General features: G+C 49.7%; 1 long non-coding RNA gene across 3 annotated transcripts; it reads right to left on the bottom strand.

Moving 5' to 3' along the window:
• Positions 1-8,296: 8,296 nt before the first annotated feature.
• Positions 8,297-10,157, bottom strand: LOC119115433. Of its 3 annotated transcripts, XR_005096145.1 has the most exons (6): positions 10,091-10,157; positions 9,851-9,908; positions 8,998-9,034; positions 8,712-8,901; positions 8,430-8,498; positions 8,297-8,327 (listed from the first exon to the last, which is right to left on the bottom strand). It is a non-coding gene; the product is annotated as an uncharacterized LOC119115433 (long non-coding RNA). The 3 variants fall into 3 exon arrangements; XR_005096144.1 differs by lacking the exon at positions 8,297-8,327 and having other exon boundaries at positions 8,341-8,498; XR_005096143.1 differs by lacking the exon at positions 8,297-8,327 and having other exon boundaries at positions 8,341-8,901.
• Positions 10,158-10,654: the final 497 nt, after the last annotated feature.

Below are 10,654 nucleotides of genomic sequence, written 5' to 3'. Positions count from 1 at the left end.
ACATAAAGAAATGACCACCTGCAACGTTTGGTTTATGTTTTATGAGCATTTTTAATTGTATTGCTTAGAGCGCATTTTCTCGACGAGCTGAGCACTATTTCTAGTAAAAAGCGCTCTTGGGTGCTTCAGAGTGCCGGGTTTATCACTGCGCATGCAGAAATGACCACCTGCAACGTTTGGTTTATGTTTTATAAGCATTTTTTGTTTTATTGCTTAAATCGCATTTTCTCGACGAGCTGAGCACGTTTTCTGGATGGTGCCTCTCGCGTCACTCTGGTTAGGTTGGCATAGTAAAAAGCGCTCTTGGGGGCTTCAGAGTGCCGAGTTTATCACTGCGCATGAAGAAATGACCACCTGCAACGTTTGGTTTATGTTTTATAAGCATTTTCAATTGTATTGCTTAGAGTGCATTTTCTCGACGAGCTGAGCACGTTTTCTAGTAAAAAGCGCTCTTGGGTGCTTCAGAGTGCCGAGTTGAGTGCGTGGTTTAGCGTCCGCCCCCGGTCCCTTATGGGACCCTATTTGGCCCGCGGACCGGCTGGCGGGAGCTCCGTGAAAGCCTGTCCGCCCTCCGAGCACTCCTGCCGGGCGTGGGTTAGAGACCGCGCCCGGTCACTTATGGGACCCTAATTGGCCCGCGGACCGGCTGATGGTACCTCCGTGAATGCCTATCCGCCGTCCGAGCACTCCTGCCGGGCCTGAGTTAGAGACCGCGCCCGGTCACTTATGGGACCCTAAATGGCCCGCGGACCGGCTGGCGGTACCACCGTGAAAGCCTATCCGCCCTCCGAGCACTCCTGCCGGGCGTGAGTTCGAGACCGCGCCCGGTCACTTATGGGACCCTAAATGGCCCGCGGACCGGCTGGCGGGAGCTCCGTGAAAGCCTGTCCGCCCTCCGAGCACTCCTGCCGGGCGTGGGTTAGAGACCGCGCCCGGTCACTTATGGGACCCTAAATGGCCCGCGGACCGGCTGGCGGTACCACCGTGAAAGCCTATCCGCCCTCCGAGCACTCCTGCCGGGCGTGAGTTCGAGACCGCGCCCGGTCACTTATGGGACCCTAAATGGGCCGCGGACCTGCTGGCGGTACCTCCGTGAATGCCTATCCGCCCTCCGAGCACTCCTGCCGGGCCTGAGTTCGAGACCGCGCCCGGTCATGTATGGGACCCTGAATGGCCCGCGGACCGGCTGGCGGGACGTCCGTGGATGCCTATCCGCCCTCCGAGCACTCCCGCCGGGCGTGGGTTAGAGACCGCGCCCGGTCATGTATGGGACCCTGAATGGCCCGCGGACCGGCTGGCGGGACCTCCGTGAATGCCTATCCGCCCTCCGAGCACTCCTGCCGGGCGTGGGTTAGAGACCGCGCCCGGTCAGTTATGGGACCCTAAATAGCCCGCGGACCAGCTGGCGGGACCTCCGTGAATGCCTATCCGCCCTCCGAGCACTCCTGCCGGGCCTGAGTTTGAGACCGCGCCCGGTCAGTTATGGGACCCTAAATAGCCCGCGGACCGGCTGGCTGAACTTCCGTGAATGCCTATCCGCCCTCCGAGCACTCCTGCCGGGCCTGAGTTTGAGACCGCGCCCGGTCAGTTATGGGACCCTAAATAGCCCGCGGACCGGCTGGCGGGACCTCCGTGAATGCCTATCCGCCCTCCGAGCACTCCTGCCGGGCGTGGGTTTGAGACCGCGCCCGGTCAGTTATGGGACCCTAAATAGCCCGCGGACCGGCTGGCGGTACCTCCCTGAAAGCCTATCCGCCCTCCGAGCACTCCTGCCGGGCGTGAGTTAGAGACCGCGCACGGTCACTTATGGGACCCTAAATGGCCCGCGGACCTGCTGGCGGGGCTTCCGTGAAAGCCTATCCGCCTTCCGAGCGCTCTTGCCGGGCGTGAGTTAGCGTCCGCGCCCGGTCGCCTCACGTCACTGTGGTTAAGTTGGCATAGTAAAAAGCGCTCTTGGGTCCTTCAGAGTGCGGAGTTTATCACTGCGCATGAAGAAATGACAACCTGATCCAAGATGGCGGCGCCCCAGTTGGCCGCGGCCGCTACGCGTCTCAGCAATCGACGAGGATATTCACAAAATATGTCGCCTAGGACACTACAAACAACACAAAGTTTAGTTTATCCATCCAGTAGAGTAGTGTACGATCGCCAGCGCCTGCTGGAGGTACGGTCATCGAGTGTTTTCGGACTCGTAGCCACAACTACCCTAGTCTGTTTGCGTAGCCTCGGAGTGCTTAGGGCGCTAGCCCCAGGAGCTCACGACGCAGCGGGCTCGCCGGGCAGCACACGCCGGAGGAGGAGTAAGCGTAGGCGGTGTGACCGGCGGCGAAAGCGCGGCTGTCGAGGTGGGCTAACGGCTAAGCTGAGAGCTAACCCCTACAAACCGCCGCTTCCATCCATCTTCCTCTCCAACGTCCGCTCACTGGATAATAAAATGGACCATCTAAAACTGGAACTCTCTTCAAAGAGGGAAGTTAGAAACTGCTGCGCTCTCATCCTGACGGAGACATGGCTGAACTCATCAATGCCGGACAACGCCGTTAGCCTGGAGGGGCTCGCTACATTCCGCGCCGACAGAAACAGCGAGCTAAGCGGTAAATCCCGAGGAGGTGGGCTGTGTGTCTACATCAACAACAACTGGTGCAAAAATGCTAGATCTGTCGCCAGCTTCTGCTCTTCGGACATCGAGCTTTTGACTGTTAACTGCAGACCCTTCTACCTGCCCAGAGAGTTTACTGTTGTTAGCATCACGGCTGTGTACGTGCCTCCTAGCGCTAACACTAAAGAGGCCATGAGGGTTCTCTATCGGACAATCAGTGAGCTGCAATCCACGCACACAGAGGGGGGTTTTCATCATTGCTGGGGACTTCAACCAGGCTAGCATGAAGACTATTCTCCCTCATTTTTACCAACACGTGGATTTTCCAACTCGGGGAGAGAACACTCTGGACTTGGTTTACACAAATATAAAGGATGCATTCAGAGCAGCCCCCCGCCCCCACCTCGGCTCTTCAGACCACCTATCTGTTATGCTAACCCCTGCATACAGGCCCCTGCTGATCAGAGCAAAACCCACAGTGAAGCAGGTGAGGGTGTGGTCTGAGGGGGCCATGGAGGCACTCCAGGACTGCTTTGAGTGCTCTGACTGGGACATGTTCAAATCAGCAGCAACATATGACAATCAGATCAACATTGATGAGTACGCCATGACTGTGTCAGCCTACATCAACAAATGCTCCGAGGACGTCAGCACCACTAAGAACATCATCACCCGAGCCAACCAACGACCCTGGATGACTGAGGATGTACGTCATATGCTACGAGCACGGAACTCAGCCTTCAAGTCTGGCGACAAGGAGGCACTGAGGACAGCGAGAGCCAACTTGAACCGTGCCATCAGGCTAGCGAAGCGAAGCCACAGTCGGAAAATTCAGGATTTTTTCCACGACGCCAATAACACCAGGAGTATGTGGCAAGGCATACGGGCGATCACGGACTACAACTCACCCTCCCCCCCGGTGGGTGAGGTTGATGCTGACTTCCTAAATGGTCTAAATAACTTCTTTGGGCGTTTTGAGGCACTAAACAGCACTCCGGCAGTTAAAACTGTTCCCCACCAGGAAGAGGAGGTCCTCTGCCTTGACTCAGCCGACGTGTGGAAGACTCTGAGAAGAGTCAACCCACGTAAGGCCCCAGGCCCCGACAACATACCTGGGCGGGTGTTCAAGGAATGTGCAGGCCAGCTGGCTGGTGTCATCACAGACATTTTTAACATCTCGCTGGACCAAGCCAAAGTGCCAGTGTGCTTCAAGGCTGCCTCCATCATTCCGGTGCCGAAGAAACCTCAAATCACCTCATGGAATGACTACAGACCGGTGGCACTGACTCCCATCATGATGAAGTGCTTCGAAAGGCTGCTCAAAGATCACATCGTCTCCAGACTCCCCCAACATTCGATCCGTTCCAGTTTGCCTACCGGCAGAACCGCTCCACTGAGGATGCCATCTCCTCCGTTCTTCACCTGAGCCTGGCTCACCTGGAGGAGAGGAACACCCACGTGCGGTTGCTGTTCCTGGACTTCAGCTCAGCGTTTAACACCATCATTCCACAACATCTGGTGGAAAAACTGGAACACCTGGGCTTCCGCTGTTAAACATCGGACAGTCTTCTTCTGGTATTTTCTCTCCTGTTCTCTTCGATTCAGACTGTTTGTCGGAGATTCTAGCCGGAGCGGCGGTGCTGTACAAGCTAGCACGACGACGGCGGCGCGGAAAACGAGCGGGAGCACTCGTAAGGCTGAGGCAGAGAGGGTTCCGTTCTGCCCTACCGTCAATTCATCTGGCGAATGTCCGCTCCCTGGCGAACAAGATGGACGAACTGCTGCTCCTCACTTCAAGGAACACGGACTTCAGCAGATCCGCCGCGCTGTGCTTTGTGGAAACGTGGCTCAGCGAACGAACGCCCCACCACGCCGTTGAGCTAGCGGGCTTCAGGCTAACGCGAGCAGATCGCAGCGCGGAGCTCTCCGGAAAATCAAAGGGAGGTGGTCTCTGTTTCTACATTAATGAACGTTGGTGTACTGATGTCACGGTGTTGAAAGAGTTTTGCAGCCCTCTCCTAGAAACACTTTTCATAAACTGCCGGCCGTTCTATTCACCACGGGAGTTCTCCTCGATCGTCATGGCGGCTGTTTACATCCCACCACACGCACGTGCGAGTGAAGCCACGCAGATGCTGGCTGACCAGGTAACAGACATGGAGAAACTTCTACCAAACTCACTAATCATTGTTCTGGGTGATCTTAACAGGGCGAACCTCGCACACGAACTCCCCAGATACAGACAGCACGTAACGTGTCCCACCAGAGGGGCACAGACTCTGGACCACTGCTACACCGTGATCAAGGATGCATACCACTCTGCGGCTCGTGCAGCTTTAGGACTCTCGGACCACTGTCTAGTTCATCTGATCCCGGCCTACAGGCAGAAACTAAAAACTTCTAAGCCTGTGGTGAGGACTGTGAGGAAGTGGACAGTGGAGTCAAGGCAGGACCTCCAAGCCTGCTTTGACTGCACCGATTGGGGAGCTTTCGAAGCTGCAACTTCAGACTTGCATGAACTCACTGACACTGTCACATCATACATCAGTTTTTGTGAGGATCTGTGTGTGCAGACTAAGACCTTCTGCACGTACAACAACGACAAACCTTGGTTTACACCGAACCTCAGGAGGCTGCGCAAAGTCAAGGAGGAGGCCTACAGGAGCGGCGACCGCGACCTGTTCAGGCAGACCAGAAACACACTGAACCGAGAGGTCAGGAAAGCCAAGAGGTGTTACGGGGAGAACCTGAAGAGACACCTCTCTGCCAATCCTGATCCCTCAACAGTGTGGAAAGGTCTGCAGAGCATCACGGGCTACAAGAAACGAACCCCCCGTCCTGTGGAGAGCCCAAGGCTTGCTAACCAGCTGAATAAGTTCTACTGCAGGTTTGATCGGTCCTCCCACACAACGGGACTTCCTGCAGCACAATCTACATACTCACCTCTCCCCACAACTGCTCTGTCCACACCTCTATCATCGTTGTCACCCACTCTCTCTCTTGCAGAGGCCGCACCCGCACTCCAGGTCCGCGAGGAGGAAGTGCGCCAGATGTTCCGGAGACAAAAGACCAGGAAGGCACCGGGCCCAGACGGCGTGTCACCTTCCTGCTTGAAAGTCTGCGCTGAACAGCTGGCGCCCACCTTTGCACGGATCTTCAACCGTTCTCTGGAGCTGTGTGAGGTGCCCTCGTGCTTCAAGAGCTCCACCATCGTTCCAGTGGCCAAGAAGCCCGCCATCACAGGTTTGAATGACTATAGACCCGTCGCACTGACATCTGTGGTCATGAAATCTTTCGAGAGGTTAGTGCTGAACCACCTGAAGGAGGTCACGGGCCCCCTGCTTGACCCCCTCCAGTTTGCCTACCGGGCAAACAGGTCAGTGGATGATGCGGTCAACATGGGACTGCACTACATCCTGCACCACCTGGACACCCCAGGAACGTACGCCAGGATCCTGTTCGTGGACTTCAGCTCGGCGTTCAACACCATCGCTCCTGACATCCTCCAACAGAAGCTCATCCAGCTTGCGGTGCCTGCCCCCACCTGTCAGTGGATCACCAGCTTCCTGACCAACAGGAGACAGCGTGTGAGGCTGGGGGGCATCACATCTGACACCCGGACCACCAATACTGGAGCCCCTCAGGGGTGCGTCCTCTCCCCACTGCTCTTCTCTCTCTACACCAATGATTTCTCCTCAGATGACTCTCCTGTGAAGCTCCTGAAGTATGCAGACGACACCACTCTCATCGGACTGATCCAGGACGGTGATGAGACTGCGTACAGACAGGAGGTGGAGCGGCTGGTCCACTGGTGCAACCAAAACCATCTGGAGCTGAACCCGCTCAAGACCGTGGAGATGACAGTGGATTTCAGGCGAGACCCTTCACCACTTTTACCCCTCACTATCCGCAGTAATACTATTCTCTCCACAGACACCTTCAAGTTCCTGGGAACCACAATCTCTCGGGACCTGAAATGGACCGGCCACATAGACTCTGTCCGGAAGAAGGCCCAGCAGAGGCTGTACTTCCTGAGACAGCTCAAGAAGTTCAACCTGCCGCGAGAGCTTCTGAAGACTTTCTACACTGCCATCATCCAGTCTGTCCTCTGCACCTCCATCACTGTCTGGTTTGGATCAGCCTCCAAACAAGACAAGCACAGACTGCAACGGACAATCAGGACTGCAGAAAAGATCATTGGAATCAACCTCCCATCTATCCAAGACTTGTACCTGTCCAGGACCAGGAAACGTGCAAGGAACATCTCTACAGACCCTTCTCACCCAGGTTGCAGTCTGTTTGAACTACTCCCCTCCGGACGGCGTTATAGAGCTCGGTACGCCAAAACCAGCAGACACCGAGACAGCTTCTTCCCCCGGGCTGTTGCTCTGATGAACTCACACCACTCATAGAGTCTCAGAGGCATTACTGTGCAATAACATCCTGCTCTTCACACCTTTTGAATTTGTCTACACTGTTTTTGCCATTATTCACATGTCCTGAGTGTTGTTAGTCACCTATATGTTGAACAGAGGGTGTGTTTTACCGAAGTCAAATTCCTTGTTTGGCACGCTCAAACATGGCGAATAAAAACTCTTGGATCTTGAATCTTGAATCTTGAATTTATTTGTATAAATGTATTATTTAGTTATATAAATGTATTATTTATTTATATAAAGGCCGGTCCGCGAAAATATTTCTGACACGTAACCGGCCCGTGGCGCAAAAAAGGTTGGGGATCACTGGTCTATGCCATAGATGTCTATAGCATAGACGTCTAATAGACGTCTATTAGACGTTTAATAGATGTCTGCTGCAGACGACGTCTATGCTATAGACATCTACTGCAGACGTCTATTAGACGTCTTTTAGACGTCTTTTAGATAGACGGGATATGTGAAAGTTTTTTTAGACGTTTATTGAGTAGACGTTCGAATGATGCCTAGCTAGTAGCTATTAGCGCGATTAGCGCTAATCGCGCTAATAGCTAGTGATCATTTGAACATCTAGATGTCTATTCAACATTGAGGTTCTCTTCAATACATTTAACCTGTGATCCTTACCTTTGTGTAGTTCCAGGATGTTGTGAAAATGCATTTTTAATTAGTGATGGTCCAGGCTGTGAAAATTTAAATTTTTGAATACAGAAATAGGTTTCAGTAACAGTCATACTTATGTTACCTGCAGATAAAAATACAACTTTTGATGTTAAAATTCACCAAAACGATGATTGAACCTAAAAAAAAATTAAAAAAAATTCAAACATTATCCAACCATCACAAATATAAATGGGCAATGGTTTTAAATCATATGTTTAAAAATGTAAAAATATACATACAGTATTAAAAAATGGGGGCTATTTAATAGAACAAAACTACTACGTTACATATTTTATGTAGGACATATCAAACATAACAACCAGCTCGGCGAAACACAACAATATAAACATCACTCTCTTGTGGGCTTTTGATAGCCCCCTTTGCTACTCAGCGCTGGAGCCTGTTTTCATTTTAAAGCCATTGCGGTCCTTGTTTCATCATCCGTGGCCTCTGTGCGTGTCGCCAACAGCTTCTACAAAGCTGAACTCGATGTACATCAGGCACCACCTTGGGTGTGTTTAACGAGGGAAACTTGGAAAACATGTAGGAATGCGGCCCCCGAGGACTGGAGTTTGAGACCCCTGGTGTAGAGGCATATTTGAACGTTGTCATTGTCATTTGTGTAGAGTCTATAACAGAAAAAAATGTCAACATTGAGCTCACCCACCACATCGTAAGCCTTCACTGTTGTCTTTTTTTAATCTACAGTACAGATGTCAAACTAATCATACCTGTCCATGGTCTTGGAAACATGCAGGTCTTCATATCAGCGGCCTCCTAACACAAGACTGCTTTGCAATCTGTATACAAGGAATTATGAACAATGTCTCAGAAGAGTGGAATTAAGAGTAGACAAAACTGAATTGAGGACTTTTTTTCTTGTAAATCAAGCAAAAAAGTAACTGAAAAGTCAGTAACTTTGACAGTACAGCAATTAAACCAAACAGAACCCTACAGGTTCCATTTGTAAGCTATCAAGAGTGAGGGGGGGGACATCCAAAATTTTGACTAACCAATTCTAAGCTTAATCATTCTGTCATTCAGTCTTGCATCCTGTTTGTCATTTCTTTCCTTGGACATCATGTCAAAGGTCTCCAGATCAGTCATGGGCACGTCCACTCTCCGCGTCACATTCTGAACGAGAGTTGAGACTCCTCAGCCCAGGGATTGCCAGAAGGGGCTCCACGATGACCTTCAGAAACTCTGACAATAAAGAGAAATAGAAATAAAGTACTCACTTAAATGACTGCAGCTATGACCTCTTTTTAAATGACTAATGCCTACAAAAAAAACTCTTACTTTTCCCTGTCATGGGCGTTTCACACTCACTTCCTAGCTGTTGAAGAATGAAGCAAATGTTAGCTGCAAGATTCAAATGAACCATTTTCCAATGATAAACTTTGCCCTGTTTGAAAAAAATGGTGGCATTCTGTCTGTGCCTTTGAATGTGGTGCAAATTAATTTGGCAGTTGTACATATCCAATCACGTTATTTTAAAGTAGTACTGAAAAAATTGTTCTTCAAGTTGTTATCCAAATGATGAAAATGTACAGGGTAAACCTGGGTTTTATTTTGCACTTTGACATCCGCCATGGTTTCCAGAGTGTGAAAGTCAAGGCAATGACATGTCATAAATGCAAGTTCCATATTGAAGATTGCAATTACAACGTATGTCACGGATCAGAATGGAAATGGGCAACCAAGTGCAGCTTGGACCAGGGTTTATTGACAAACACAAACTAACAGACTCGGTAAACTGACATGACTCACTAACAAAACCAACAACAGAAACTGAACAGAGACGTGAAACAAAACGACAGAGTGACATTGACACAACAACATCAATGATCCGACAGGGAGTGACACACAGACAGGACTTAAGTACAAGACAGGTAACAAGAGGCAGGTGAGAATGATCACACTGATCATGGGCACACAGGAGGGGAGGGGCGAGCACACAGACACACGGACAGAAACTATGGACATGATCGGGGACGAGTCGTGACAACGTACACTTTTTGCATGTGCGCAACAGTAGCTAAGCATATATACTAAGTATATTCAAACCACCAATAATATCAGTTTCCAAAGATAACGCAAGGGAGTTGTGATTACTTCTACAATCAAGAATAAATCAAAAATCAATCTGTACCTTGTGGAGTCCGGTCGGTTTTTAATACAGATGCTCCTCTTATCTCCAGGCTTGGAATCTGAAAAAGAGGGAAAGGGAAAAAGATGTCTGATTTGACAATTCACCCAGTAACCGCTGTTAATGACATGACACCAACACAATTTTAACTTTTGAAGAGATTTGCCTAAGAGTTCCAAGGCCTGTTGAGCGCAAAACAAAGTTAGGTGCACATTTTAATGACATCAGAAGATAAACACCTACTTTTTCACGTGCCACTCCTTGAGCTAAATCTGGAGTCACAAATCACTACATGGGTAAAAAAGGGAAATTACATATTTGCTATGCCATCATCTCAAAGCTCATCCGGAGAGAATGGTTTTGTAACTTTTTTGTAACCTGCGATGTGTAGACCTAATATAGACGTCTAAATTAGGTATACAGGTAGACCTAATATAGACGTCTATTTTAGGTCTATATATAGACGTAATTTAGACATCTTTAGAATAACCTAAAATAACCTAATTTAGACGTCTATTTTAGGTATATATATATATATATATATATAGACGTGATTTAGACATCTATAAAATAACCTAATTTAGACATCAATTTTAGGTCTATATATAGACTAATTTAGACATCTATAAAATTACTTAAAACAGATGTCTATATCAGGTTACAGAAATAACCAATTCACATGCACGGATCAATATGCTTGTTAAAAACAAATCCAAACAACTTCTGTACATTATTTATACAACTTACAGCTGGTTCAGACTTTAAAATTTTGAAATATGATCATATTTAATGTTTTTAATTTAAACG

Source organism: Syngnathus acus, chromosome 21 (genome assembly GCF_901709675.1).
Source record: "Syngnathus acus chromosome 21, fSynAcu1.2, whole genome shotgun sequence".
Taxonomy (NCBI): domain Eukaryota; kingdom Metazoa; phylum Chordata; class Actinopteri; order Syngnathiformes; family Syngnathidae; genus Syngnathus; species Syngnathus acus.
This window is presented reverse-complemented; position numbering and strand designations above follow the sequence as displayed.